The sequence below is a fragment of the Saccopteryx bilineata genome, chromosome 9 (assembly GCF_036850765.1).
Source record: "Saccopteryx bilineata isolate mSacBil1 chromosome 9, mSacBil1_pri_phased_curated, whole genome shotgun sequence".
NCBI lineage: Eukaryota > Metazoa > Chordata > Mammalia > Chiroptera > Emballonuridae > Saccopteryx > Saccopteryx bilineata.
The window spans coordinates 35,051,250-35,066,219 of record NC_089498.1 but is presented as its reverse complement, the minus strand read 5'-3'; the positions used below and the strand labels follow the sequence as shown (position 1 = coordinate 35,066,219).

The 14,970-nt window shown below is 48.0% G+C and overlaps 1 non-coding gene across 1 annotated transcript; it reads right to left on the bottom strand.

Annotated features, from left to right (window-relative positions):
* Nucleotides 1-14,476: 14,476 nt before the first annotated feature.
* Nucleotides 14,477-14,715, bottom strand: LOC136313838 (small nucleolar RNA U89). The gene has a single exon (XR_010727261.1). It is a non-coding gene; the product is annotated as a small nucleolar RNA U89 (small nucleolar RNA).
* Between the last annotated feature and the right edge of the window lie 255 nt (nt 14,716-14,970).

Sequence of the window (14,970 nt, the reverse complement as noted above, 5' to 3'; positions counted from 1 at the left end):
GCCACTGTTTTCTGGTGTTCTCCACACATTTCTGGATCTGCTCCAGTTAGGACACTTCTTATTGCAAAGGACGGGGTAGGAACGGGTCCTCTAGGTCAAGAGCAGAGTTTGCAGGCAATGCCTGAGCTCTCCTTCCCACTCAGACGATGATGTTGCCTCCCCCCACCTGATGCTGGACTTAATCATGGAGTCACCCTGATTCCTTGCCTGGGAAGCTACATGTGAACCCAACTGGGTGGCCTCTGAGCATCACGGGGCACGAAAGCCCACTGCTGCCCCTCTGCGAGAGGACCCAGGCCGTGTCAGAAACTGAATGCCTGCGTCTAGCCTGTGACTTATTTGTTGTCACCTGGGTGAGTCACCCCTGTGGCTCTCAGAGACTGTGCTGTGAAGCTGGGGGACCAAGGACTTGCCGCCAGGGCAGGCAAGGAGTTGACCTGAAGGTCTCCTGAGTCCCAGAGCTCTAAGATTTATGTTCTAACTTGCATAACTACTGTGGGCCATTTCCTCATGAGACTGAGGGCTGATTGAGGACTGGGAAGCACTTCCACTTCTAGAAGTCAAGAGCCGTTCTTCGCAGACGGCGTCGAAGATGGGGGTGAATCCACACCAACTCAGGGACCCCCCTCGAAGCCGAGGTTCCTTCCACTGTTTCTACTGCCTAATATCAACGTGCTTTCTTATAATTTGCCTCTTTCTCTGAAAGATGGAATTTTTTCAATTCCCTTATTCAGAGTTTCACTTCATTAGGAATTTTCAGAACAACATTCTCTCCTACTTTTCAAAGCGGTTTGGAGTCCAAAGTTGACTAAGTCATTTTCGACTTTGTTGTTATTTCATTCCAAAAGTTTGGATAGAAAAACTCAACTGATCTCAAGAGCTTGAAATCTATTTTGCAAATAACTTTTACTGTGTACTGTCCTACTGTTACTGTCAGTGGCCTTTGAGCCTGCTTTTTAATAGCGAGTTTTAAATCAACTTTAAAGCCGAAAGCTTTACAAGCATTTGATTCCATCTGATTCTCCCAACAATTCCAGAGTGATGGCTATGACCCCTGAGTGACACAAGAGCCCAAGGACAAGAGCTGACACTCAGAGACTGTGCCTTCCAAGTGCTCCCTGGCTAGACTCACGTCGCACACCCAAGGGACTAAACTGAGATCATTAGCCCATTCCAACCCCTGTTAGCCCACTGAGGTTGGTTCTAAATACCCAGGTTTTGACAACAAAGCACTGTTTTGTAGTGGCTTCAAACCTCTCGTTATGTAGAGCAGTGGTTCTCTACTCTGTGTGACCTGCTTTTTAATATTCAAATCTTTCATAGCTCACTGGAAAACATGAAAAGACTCAACACCATAGTAATAAAAAAAAATTGCAACAGTGCAACCAGACTTCCAGAGCACAGCAAGTCCTTGGGGGCTGCTGCTGACCTGAAACTCTCACCCATGGTCATGTGCTACCCTGACCGTGGTCTCCTCTATGTCAAGTGCCTTTGGGTGCAGTAGGATTTAGTGATTTTTTAAAAGATTTTATTCATTCATTTTAGAGAGGAGAAAGAGAGAGAATGTGAGAGAGAAAGGAGGAACAGGAAGCATCAACTCCCATATGTACCTTGACTGGGCAAGCCCAGGGTTTTGAACCAGTGACCTCAGCGCGCCAAGTCAACACTTTATTCACTGCGCCCCCAGAGGTCAGGCCAGGTGCCGCAGGATTTGTTGTCTTCAAGAGACACCTTTGAAACTTCCCTAAGGACCCTTTGCTTATGGCTTCTACAGTGTAGAGGGTTATTTCCCCCCAAGCACAGTAAGAGGGTAAGTGACCTGTAGCCCAGCGCATCAGGTTTTGAGACAAAAAGGAACAGTGAGAGGCAGAGTGCATCTCTTTCCAACTCCACGTTCACTGACACCATGTCAGTAGCTTACCATTGGCCATGGTGGGAATATTTACACCATGGGAATAGGTGAGCACTAGGACATTTGGGCTTTCCCCCAGCAAGCTGGTTGCTTACATCTACCAGCACAACACCAGAGAAGGGAGCCCAGAGCAAGCACTGGGCTGAGTTTGGCTCACTGGTCCAACGAGATTTTGGATTAGAAGAGTTTCAAGATCCCTCTGGCTTTTGAGCCAATACTCTTTATAGCACGGCAAAAGGGCGCTCAGAGGCAGGCTCAGAAGCCCAGCGCTGCTGCCCTGCGCTCCTTCTTCTCCCTGCCTTGCCAGCACTCCACTCCCACGTGTGCGGGCGCTCAGAGGCAGGCTCAGAAGCCCAGCGCTGCTGCCCTGCCCTCCCTCTTCTCCCTGCCTTGCCAGCACTCTGCTCCCACGTGTGCGGGCGCTCAGAGCTGCTTAATGTCTGCGGGGCTGTTTGACAGGTGTGATGAGTCAGAGGAATTTGGCCTGCAGTGGCTTTCCTGGCTGAGTACTTATCTTCTGTTCGTTATTTATAAGGGGCACCCTACCCTCCACAGGGTAAGTTTGGAGGGATACTGGCAAGGAGCTTCCGCACCCGGAATCCCAAACCCCATCCCGATACCCTGACAAGAAGCACCTGCCACTGCAGAGAAGTATCTGGAATGTGAACCAGGTGAGGGCTGGAAGCCAGGTGGCCCTCTCCAGGAGGCTTCAAGGAGTGATATTTGTCGCCATGTCTCATTAAACCTACTCCCCCCAGATCTGCCAGTCTCAAAGACAAAGAACAAGTGCAGACCCCCACCTGCTAGACCCGCCCGGGAAACCAGAATGATGCCGTATTGATCAGCACTGAAAATTCTGCATGTCAGGGAACCGGAATACCCTTGTCAACATTACCTGCGTAGTTTCTCCCTCTAGATGGATCTGCATGGGAAGCCGAGTCATAAACAGGCAGAGTCTTGGCAGGCTGCAAGCCAGACAGCAGGGGCTGCATGAAGCAGATGCTCAACAGCCCCAGCTAAGAGGGCTGGGTCATCCATCCTGCAATGAAAGGGTGTCCACAGCTGGTGGAACACTGTGGGGCAGAGCTGACACCTTCTGCCCCCGGCACTGCCTGGAGGGACAGTGGTCTCTGGGACTCTCCCTTCCCCAAGTGTCCACAGCTTCCCTCCACTGTGGAAGCCGGTCTATCTTCTGCTATGGCTGCGCACTTCATGGGGCCTTGTCAGTCCGTGTGGGCGTGGAAACCACAGCTGCCTATCTGCCTGCATGTCTCCGCTTTGGTCCAATATGCCAGATGGCCACACCAGTCCAGAGCAAGGCTGCCCAGGTCCCAATCCTGGATCTGCCACTTGCCAGCTGTGGACACGGGGTAGGTCTCAGAGCACCACCCACTTCTGTGTGCTCAGCTGTGGAGTGCGAGGCTTGAAGGATTGCACGAGATGGTACCAAGAGAGCTCCCAGGACAACGCCTGGCACAGAGTGATTGCACAACACAAAGGTTAATGATTACCAACTGTGGGGTTAGGGCTTGTCTCTGAGGTCAAATTTATTTTCCTCTCTCTCCCAAGCTTTTGGGAATTCCCCGGTGGACCAGAGGATTCTCAGCTCTCTATTCTTGGAAGTACACTGAGGTGCACAAAGCAGTCCCCCCCATCCAAATGACTGAGGAAAATCTATCGTGTTGCTTGACTGAAAGCTTTCATTGTAAATGTGTTTTATCACATTGAGTTTAAATCTACCCCCCTGGACTTTCTACATAGGACCCCACAATCAGTCTAACTCCTAACTCCTTTTCCATATGACAGGTTCTGCACATCTTAGGCCCTTACACCTCCCATCTTCCTTACCTCATCAGCTCCTCATTCCTGGACTCAGGCTGCACCCTTGCTGATCCATCCCCTGGTAAGCGTGTGGAGTTTATTATTATCAGACAAAAATCAAGAGCATCTGGCACTAAAGGTGCAAACCATTAAGAACTTGCATGTAGCCTGACCAGGCAGTGGCGCAGTGGGTAGATCATTGGACTGGGATGCAGAGGACCCAGGTTTGAAACCCCAAGGATGCCGGCTTGAGTGCGGGCTCATCTGGCTTGAGTATGGGGTCTCTGGCTTGAGCATGGAACCATAGACATGACCCCATGGTCGCTGGCTTGAGCCCAAAAGTCACTGGCTTGAAGCCCAAGGTCACTGACTTGAAGCCCAGGTCACTGGCTTAAGCAAGGGGTCACTGGCTCGGCTGTAGCCCCCCAGTCAAGGCACATATGAGAAAGCAATCGATGAACAACTGAGATGCTGCAGCAAAGAATTGATGCTTTTCATCTCTCTCCCTTTCTGTCTGTTTGTCCCTATCTGTCTCTTTCTCTCACCAAAAAAACCAAACAAACAAACAAACAAAAACCTTGCATGTATCTTGGCAGATGTATCTCTCAGGAGAGAAGCTATATTTTTTTAAACAAATGAGATGTAAGCTGAAGTGTAGTATGTTTCCTCCATACATTCCATTCAAAGCAAAAAAAAGTGGTTCTGCCTTTTTTTCACCTTCTTGATGACTGGAATGCAGACATGATGGCTGGAGCTTGAGCAGCCATTTTAGACCATGAAGCACTGTGCTAGGAATGACAGCACAGCACACTAGTAGAAGCTTAAGGTGTTAATGATTGTGCAGTAGCCGTACCAGCCAGGAGCTACTCCTTCTGGAGTTTTCTTTTTTTAATATATGGGAGAGAAATAATATGTCTAGTGAAAAACACTTTTTTTTTCTCTCATTGCTTTCCCTATTCTTTCTTCCTCTTTCCTTTTCTCCTCCCTCCCTCCCTCCCTTCTTCCCTCCCTCCCTTCCTCCCTCCTTCCTTCCTTCCCTCCCTTTCTTCCTCCTACCTTCCTCTCTTCTTCCTTACTTCCTTTTTTGCACTCAAACTTAATTCTATCTGATACTTGGCCTGGCTCTGTTCCACTTCACCAGTAAAGCAGATTAAGCAGAAGAATAAATCGAGTGAAGCTGTCCCACCACCTGCTCTGTAGAAAACACCATCTGTCAGAAGAGTCAGCTTTTTCCAGACAAGCCAGTGCTGAGGAGGAGCAGAGACCAACACCCGGGATAGAGATATTCCCCAGGTGGGTCTGGAGGACAGTCCGGGACCATGGGCTTCGTGCCTGCCTCGCTGACACTCACTCATTGGGGTGGGGGTGGGGGCAAGGGAGCTGCAGTGAAGGGGATTGGCCTGCCATGCACAGAGCTGTGTGTATATGATTTTAAAAGAGCAAGTGGTTATGGAAGAGGGGAAAGAGAGAGGGAAAACCAGCTGAGACCCCTTGGCTAGAACCCTTTGTTAGACAGCCTGCACCCCAAATTCCATCTCAGACTTTGGAAATTCACTAAACCTCTGTGCCAGAATCTTCCAGCTGCCCCCACCACCACCGCATCCACTTTCCATCTCCTCCTTCCTACTTCTGGGAGGCTGACTGATGTGACCTGTCAGCAGGCCTCCCTTGGCTCACAAGAGGGGAGTCCGAGTGGGAAACTAGAGGGAGAGACAAGAGAGCCGTTGGCATCTATCCCCAGTCGCTTCCTATCTGGCTGATGGAAAATCACTGTTCCCCTTAGGGCCACCTGATAGAAATAGCTCTTCTTCCGGTTCCGGAAATGTCCTCCTTCCCTCATCCTGTCTGACCTTGGATAGGGACAATTTCTCTGCTACAGGCCCAAGAGCTCTAAACTCTTCCTTTACGTTCTGCTCACCTGCCACCACCTTTGACATAGCCTCTTGTGAACAAAGCATACTTGAACTGTCCTAATTTGAGAGGGCCATCTTCGCGTGGAGACATCTGATGTAATCTCACAGAGCTCAGTGCCCTCGTTTGTAGATATTTCCACAGTTGTGGTGAAAATTAAGCTGATGATAGATATGTAAAAGCTTCAGCATTTACGTGTGCTGCAGACACAGATTTACCAAAACAGGGTTAGAGTAAAGGCATTTTGCTGACTGTAAATTCGGCTGAGTCAGCAGTGGGCCAGTGCTGCCAAATGCAGCTGTCAGCATCTGGCAGTAGGACCTGGGGTCCCAAAAAAGTGAGAGGAGAGGCCTGCTGGTCCCCTCTGGTCAGGCCACAGACCAGACTGAGATCAGAGAGCGAGGGCTGGTGACAGGTCCTGGGGGGAGGGGCAGAACCATGGCCTGTACCTGGAAAGGGAAGCAGTGCGAGGACCTGAGAGCCACCTTCCCATTCTATGATGTGCTGGGTGGGTGAGCACTTGAGTTTAGAACTCCGTGAGCAGAGCTGGGACCCCCTGGGTGGGAGGGTGGAGGCTGCAAGGAAGTGGAGGTGGGTTCCAAAGGAGGAAGAAATTTCTAGTGAGTCAAGCTTACAAAATAGAATGCCTCCCACAAGGGAAGAGGGCTCCTGCACAAGGGTACTCACTGTTGGGGGAAATCGAACATTAAGGGGTCATCAGTAGAACTGTCAGATCTCAGAACAGCAAAGCTGTATTTAGAAAGATCAAGGTGTCCATGGGTTCTGCAATGGGTCAAGCTCTGTCATAGATGGTTGAGTGACAAAAACAACTCTCAGAAATGTATGTGTAGTTTAGACGAGATCGGGCGTGTTCAGGGTGGTATGGCCGTAGACAAGTAGTTTAGGATAAAAACAAATATTAGCAGAGTTTGGCTTTGAATAAAATAGGAATCCATGAATGCATATTGCTATAAGTAAATAAATACATGAGGAGAAAAGACAGCTTTTATAGCAGAAAGCTAACTACTGTAGGAAACATTGATATTTTTTTAAATCACCATTTGGCCATCCTAATAGCAATTATCAATTAAAACCTTAACTATTTCTGGATACGAAAATTTGTGAAAGAGGAATGAGAAAGAGGATTCTACATAATCTCAAAGTATCTCTCACCAAAAAAATGTATTAAATACAAAAGGGGAAAATAACTTTACAATGGAGAAGCCAAGCAGACAACATCTTAACCAAGTGATCAAAATTAATGCCATGGCGTTGGACAAATCTCCAGCGTGTACCTCCCTGCCCGTGCCCCGGTAGGATGCACTGAGATGAACTCAGCATCCTTTCTGTGGTTTTCCAGCCAAAATGCACATCTTGTCTCCTATTGTGAGCACACATCAGATGATTCCATACTGAGAGGCATTGGACAGAAGATTAGTCTGTAATATTCAAATAAGTCAAAGCTGTGAACGCCAAGGAGAGACCGCAGAACTGATCCAGACTGAAGACTGGTCGACGCATTATTGGGTCGTGCGGTAACAAGCATGTGACTAGAACCATGCTTCCCATCTACTGGACAACTTAAGTGGGACCTCTGGGTGAAGGGTACACAGGAATTCTTTGAAATATTCTTATGTTTCCGCACATTTGAAATGATTTGAAAATAACAGTACCTGTAAATGTAAAGCAGAAAAAAATTGCAAATAAGCAAAACAGAAAGCTACGGAGCTGACTTCAATGCCTCCTGGTATGAGGCAACAGCACCCTCGGAAGCGTTCCTGCTGAAAATGGATCCCAAGGCATCAAATTCATGGACACAAAAAGTAGAATAGAGGTTATCGGGCTGAGGAGGGAGGAATGGGCGTTCATATTTAATGGGAATGGAGTTTCAGTTTGGGATAATGAAAAATTTCTGGAGATGATGGTGATGGCGATGATTGCAGAACAATGTGAATGTACTTAATGCTACTGATCTAAGCACTTAAAAATGGCTACAGCGAGCCTTGTTCGGATAGCTCAGTTGGTTAGAGCATCATTCCAATATGCAAAGGTTGTTGGTTCGATCCCCAGTTGGGGCACATACAGGAATAGATTGATATTTCTGTCTCTCAGTCCGTTCCTCTCCCTCTCTAAGATCAATAGATAAGTTTTTTAAATTATTTTTTAAATGGCTACAATGATAACTTTAATGTTATGGATATTCTACCACAACTGTTTTGTAAAAGCCCAGGGCAAGTGAGCCTCATGCGTGTAATTGTTGAAACTGGATGATGAGAACATGGAGATTCCTTCTGTTGCCCACTCCACTTTTATGTTTGCTTGATATTTTTCTACACTCAAGTGCATTCTTAAAAACTTACAAATAAGAGAATCATCCAAACACCCAGGGCTGGTGAGGATACGTGTGAAAACCACGGCAGCATGGGAAAACGCTCAGGAGATTATGTTGGGTAAAGAGCTGGCTCCCCGATTATGTCTACCCTATGTTTATATCATATGCAAATATGTGCATTAGGGAAGAAAGTCAGGAAGGAAATATACCAAAATTACAATAGCTACAGTGTTCGGATGGTGAGATAATGGCTAAGTTTTTTTCTTTTTTTAAACTTTCTCTAATAGAGTTACATATATAGTTTTTAGAAAAAATTCACATATACTCCAAGGCAGTGATGAGAGAGTGGATGTTAAGAAGCAAAATATGAGAAGGGTACTGAGTGATATGAAAATATTCTTCTAGAGAGTCCCAAGGGCATCCTGGGAGAGGATTTACAAGAGAGCTGCAAGCCCGGAGCAGGGAGTCAACGGGCTCTGCCCACCTATCCGACTCTTGAGTTTAAAGTTGCGCCTCCACCCTGCGGGCTCCTTGGCAGTGTGCAAAGAACGGGCCACAGTCCCCGGCCAAGTGCAGGACGATGGCAGCCAACGCCAGACCCCAAAGCGCCCACCCTGCATGAAGGGGCCTGTAAGTCTAGGCTGGGGGGCACTTCCTGCGCCAACGCCTGTGGTTGTCCGGCCCCAATCTGGGCTAGGGGTTGTGCAACCCGCCATGCCTTTCCTGTTCCCCTTTTCCAGGGCGCACAGCCTCTGCAGCATGGGCTGGGGCTCTGTGGGCTTACCACAGGGAAAAGCCAGCTCCCTGCACAGCCGACACTCCCCCCCACCCCCAGGGCTGTTTCCACGTCTCTGATTGTTTTTCCCTCCCTAGGTTGCTAAACAGCTTATGAAGAAACCTCTTTCTTTCGCTTTTTTATTTTATTTTGGGGAAGGAGTCCAGAGCTGTCTGTTTGTGAAGAGGCTGTGACGGTCCAGCCAAGGCGGTGCACCAGCCCCAGCGCACTCCAGAAACAAGGTGGCAGCGGATCCCCTCCTCCAGCTTCATGAGAACTGATGGGCGAATGTGTCTGGAGGTTGCACGATAATAATAACCACTATTGTTTACCAAGGCTTCCTGTCCCATGCTCCCCACAGGCCTCCCAAGCGCAACCCTGCTGTGACCCCGGGAGTTTAGGTGAGGAAACCTCACAGCTGACCCGGATAAGGTTGACGGGGGGAGTTTGACCAGAACCAGGACTGAACCACTCACTGTTCCAAGTGCCCAAAAGACTCAAAGGCCACTCCAAAGGCTACAGGGACAAGAGGGTCAGAGGTCCTTGGGAAAAGTGAAGGGTCACTCCCAAAGTCATACTTTTTGGAGGGAAACTGTGAGGGACAGGGAAGACACCTACGTAGAGAAGAATGTCACTTCTTTTGGGGATTAAGAATTGAGGGGGTGATTGAGAAGGGGTTCCAGTTAATGTTTTGTTTCTTAAGCCGGATGATGCATCCATAGGGTTCATTGTATCATCTATACATACTGCTCACAAAAATTAGGGGATCAGGGAACGTGCAGATACTCCAGTACTTTCAGCCTTTTGTGTAGTGCATTTTCACCAATGAAATAAAAGTTGGTTTTGCATCTCATTTGCATAATTGAACAACTTTCTTTGACTTGCTGTTTGCTTTTCTGATGTTCTTGTTTAATTTTAAAAAATCAAATGCTTTTTTTATTGCTTCATATTCATTTTGAAATATTCCCTAATTTTCATGATCAGTATACAATATTGTGTGTCTGAACTACTTTGTAAACTCAGTTAAAGCAGAAACAAAACCCAACTGCACAGACCTGTTTCCTAACACTGAGCAAATACTCTGATAAATATTGGCCGATATTCTGGTGGCCATTATTTGCATAAAGACACTGGTCTCCGCCGTGTATCCCAAGATACAACCTCAGGATTCAAGCTTTCAGCAGACGATATAAAAAGCAAAGCCAGCGCACCCTGACCTTGGAATCTTAGCTCTAAGGAGAGCCACTTCACAAGCCCCTCCTGACCTCCTTTATGAGAACCTCAGGAGACTATCAACAGCAACCCAGACACAGAGGAATTGGCTATGTTTTTCAAGCCCACGGAAAGAGGAATTCAGGCTTCACAGACATCTGAAACAAACATTGGCCTTTCTGATTCTGAGACCTGCGGAGATCCTTATTATGTAAACCTCTGAAAGATCTGTTCTCTGCAAATGGACAAAAATACATAATTCACTCGCAATGTAAATAGCTCAGCATTCAACTGCTCCAGACCCTGGTTATATATTATTATTTGAAAAATCTCGTGAAGGCTTTCATGGCCAGTGACCAATGTTCCGTCTCCATGAGCGTAAGTCTGGCCACAACAGGCTCTATGTGAAGTAAGGCCAGTGAGAGCCTGGACTCAGGGCAGGGACGTGTTCCCCGCAAGCCCGCATCCCAACACCCGCCTACTGACTACCTCTGTGCCAGTGGTGTTGGGGCGGGGGCTATATTTTGAGGTTTTGTTTTCTGGGATTGCTTCAAGTTGAAATACCCTTACGCGGTAGCAGGCTACTGCTGACACCTGAGCTTTTCACCTATACCTTAGGGGGATGGTGGACTAGATCCATAGTTAAAGTTTCCGCAGGGGTCCAAGGCCCCCAAGTCGACCCCATGAAGTGTTCTGAAGTCAGAGTCTTTAGCCACCAGTAACAGGAACCCACCCATCCTGACTAAGCAAAGGGAAAAGGAATCTAAGGACCCATTTGTATATAACTGGACAGCCCTAGGGTGGATCCAGCATGTGGGGTTCTGGAGACCTAACTGAAGCTGTCAGTATTCAGTGCATGTGTGTACATGGGTGAGCATTGTGTGCATGTGTATGTGTATTCACATGTGTGTGCGGTCCTGTATGCATGCGCACATGCATTGTGTTGTGTGTTCATGAATGCATGTGTGTGTGTGTGCATGTGTGCCTCTGAGCCCATGGTGACACCTGGAGCAGACCTGGAGGTGAGGGCCTGCTTCAGCATCTGGTCAAGAACTAAAACACCACAGAAAGAGAGGGGCCCTTTGTTCTCCTCCAGATTCCCCTGCCCAACCCTGGGCAGCCCCTTCCCTGAAGCTGTGCGATCCCACATGCCCAGAGTTGTATCCTTTTCCACAGATGAAGGCATCCATAAGGATAGTACATCACTGCCTAGTCTAACACTTGTTCACCGTGGTTTCTCATGGTTCATGTCCTCCACACCTCACTCCTCTCACTCTTCTGTATGGTTTCAAGATCTGCCCAGTTGATGCACGTAGATCTGCTGTGTCCAGATTGACTGCTGGATAGGATTCCATGGTGTGGCCACGGAATCCATTTTCCCATTCCTCTCTTGATAAAAGATTGGGTTGTTTCCAGTCTTACTGTTTTCTGTTTTGAACAGCGCCACAGTGCATATCTTCAGATGCTGTATGGATCCACACACCCACTTTGCCCAGTAAGACAGTCGGCTCCCCAGTTGGTCCCACGGACCTAATCACCTCCCAGGAGTGTGTGAGGACATTTTCTCTTGCCCCAACCAGGCAGGAAAGGAACACTACAGTGACTGATGTCAGAGGAGGGCAAAGAGTCCTGATCACAGCAGGAGATCAAGACACAGATGTTCCAAGCTGCCTCATGCTCCAGCGAGTCTGGGAAGAAGAGAGACACCCACACGTAGCTCTGTCTCACAAACCTCAGAACCTGAAAAAGCTCCAGCGCGGGCTTCTAAGAGCTTTCTAGTATTTTTTTTTTTTTTCAGATCAATTTCAGTCTGAGAGTCTTGGTACCTAGAAGGTCCATGAAGAGATCCACTGAATGTATGAGCTCTCATACCAAGTCTGGGTGCTGGATTCTCAGGGTGTTGACTCCAAGCCTTTGAATCTGTGTTTTTCAGTGGGTTCTTTCAGTTATGATTTTTATTTATTGATTTTAACAAGAAAGGAAGGGATGGCAGTGACAGAGACAGAAACATCCATCTGTTCCTGTATGTGCCCTGACCAGGGATCTAACCAGCAACCTCTGCACTTGGAGACAATGCTCTAACCAACCAAGCTATCTGGCCAGTGCTTAGTTACAATATTTTTTTAATAAATTTTTATTAATTTTAATGGGGTGACATCAATAAATCAGGGTACATATGTTCAAAGAAAACATGTTCAGGTTATCTTGTCATTCAATTATGTTGCATACCCATCACCCAAAGTCAGATTGTCCTCCGTCACCTTCTATCTAGTTTTCTTTGTGCCCCTCCCCCTCCCCTTCCCCTCTCCCTCCTCTCTCCCCCCCCCCCCCCGCCCCCGTAACCACCACACTCTCATCCATGTCTCTTAGTCTCGTTTTTATGTCCCACCTATGTATGGAATCATGCAGTTCTTGGTTTTTTCTGATTTGCTTATTTCACTTCATATAATGTTAAGTTATGATACTTTTAAAATCTAACTTAAACTGGCTTGAGCAAATAAAGGAGAAAAAGGGAATTTATTGGCTTGCCTGGGCAAAAGGTCCAGGAGTAGCTAGGCTTAGGTAAGGCTGAATCCAGGGACTCACACCACACCAGAAAGCCTGAGTCTCCCTCCATCTCTGGCTTCACTTTCCTCAGCTGGCTTTGTCGTCGGATGGACTCACTCTATCCAAGCCCCCCAGTGGGTTCAGAGACACACCCTCACTGCCCACATGCAGCAGAAAGGGGTACTTCCTCCAGTCTCTTTAGCGGCAGACCAAGACAGGTCATGTGCCATCCTCTGGCAGAGGACAGGGGTCTTCTGGGAGGGCCCTGGGCCATGGGGGTGGGGAGAGGGTGGCAAGAGCAAGAAACATACCCTGCACTCTGAAGAAGGCTACCTCCTTAAGCAAGTTCAAACTCAGGTGCTCTGGTCATTTATTGTGACCAGTCATAGCATAACCTGGCAAACCTGGTGCCATGTATAGGGATGGCCTGAGGGCAGCAGTGTCATCTGTTTTGGGTAAATTGTGTCCCCCAAAAAGACATGTTGAAGTTACTGAAGTCTCACCCCTAGTACCTGTAAGTGATCTTATTTGGAAATAGGGTCTTTACCGATATAGGGCATGCTCAGTAGGGTGGGATCTAAATCCAACGCCAGGTGCCCTTAAAAGAAAGGAAGAGATTATACAGACACAAGGAAGGCCATGTGAGGACAGAGATTGGAGTGATGCAGCCACAAGCCCAAGAACATCTGGAGCCACTGGAAAAAGCAAGAAAGGAGCCTCCCATAGAACCTCCGAAGGGAGCGTGGACCTGCTCACTCCTTGATTTCAGACTTCTGGCTCCAGAACTGAAAGAGAATAAATTCCTGTTGTTTTAAGCCCGCCATTTTGAGGTAATTTGTTGCGATAGCCACAGGACTCCTACACCGTCCAAACCTGATATTCAGCTATGACCTAACAGTGAATCTGGGCACCTGACATGGGTCCTGGGTCTCTCCAGCCCGTTTCCCCAGCAGCCCCAGAACGGTGTCTCTTCCAGACTCAGGACGATCCCAACCTGGTGTTTTCCAGCTTGGCTTCTAAGCGGTTTGAGGAAGTGGTGGCCCTAATGGCTGGGAAAGTCCTCTGGGTCAGCCTTGTGACTGTGCTTTGCAGGTGACCCCCACAGGCTACCGATCTAAGGGGAAACCCCATGAATCCGCCTCCCATCCAGCGTGGCCACAGCATGTGTGGAAACATCTGGGGAGCACCAGGAGCCAACGTAGCCACTGACCAAGAAGCCCCAAACATTACATTACTGCCTAAATCCCCTGCTAGTCACACCATTTGGTGGTCAACTCCAGCTGGTGCTCCCTGGTATCTGGACACTGAACGGTCTCAGTATTCAATAGAGAAGCTGTATCAAAGCCATCCCTGACCATGCCAGCCTCAAGGGCTCGTGCCCTCTGAGCTCAAGTCCTACATGATGGCTCTGCCAGGCCACCATGCTTCAGAGTGGAATGCCCAGGCTCTGCAGCTGGATAGACTGGACTTTAGATCCTGGCTCCTGGCCTACAACCTTTGTAAGTTGTTGAATCTCTCTCAGTGTCCCCATCTGGAACAGATAACTATACTTCTTACCTCCTAAAATTATCGTAAGCAGTAATTGAAATAATACACAACATAAATGTTAGCATGATTAAATGATGAGGTAGTCATTCAGTAGATATTTATTAAGCATCTAATATGTGCTAGGCACTCTCCTCGAAGCTAGGGTTATAATGGGGAACAAAACAGACATAGGTGTTCTGGAGCTTAGGAAGATGGAGAAGGTAAGGATGGTGATGAATATAATGATGATGATGGTGATGAGGATGAAGATGATGAGGATGGTGATGAAGATGAAGCTAAGACTCCTCTCTAGATCACGAGATCCTCATGAACAGGAGCTATCTCTCCCATTTCCTGGCCCCCACCCAGTGTCTAGCAGAGGGCCTTGCACATCATAGGTACCCGGTGTTGTTCATGGACTTCCTTTTTCCTTTTTTTTTGTCAGATCCAAGGTTGCACTCAGGTGGCTCGTGCTAGACTTGCTTTGGTCCTCACCTGTGGGCCCCCCTGCAGGCAGCTGCAGGAATGGAGGCAAGGCCAATAGTGCTTCTGGTCCGCCTTACAGTGAGGAGCCAAGCTCAGGTACCCCACTAAGAGATGGACTTCTTCAAAGTGCTGTAAGCAGAGAAGAACCCCTCTAAGAGTAGCTCAAACTGTCCCCCTGCAGTGCTCTTTGAAGTCATGTTTTATCTTTAAATTTTACTTGAGGACCCTGGCTGGTTTGCTCAGTAGCTAGAGCATTGGCACAGCATGTGGAAGTCCTGGGTTCGATTTCCGGTTAGGACACACATGAGAAGTGACCACCTGCTTCTCTTCCCCTCCCTCTCCCCCCTTCTCTTTATCTTCTCTTCCCACAGCCAGTGGCTTGGTTGGTTCAAGCGTCAGCCCCGGGTGCTAAGGATAGGACTGCCAGGTAGATCCCAGTCAGGACAC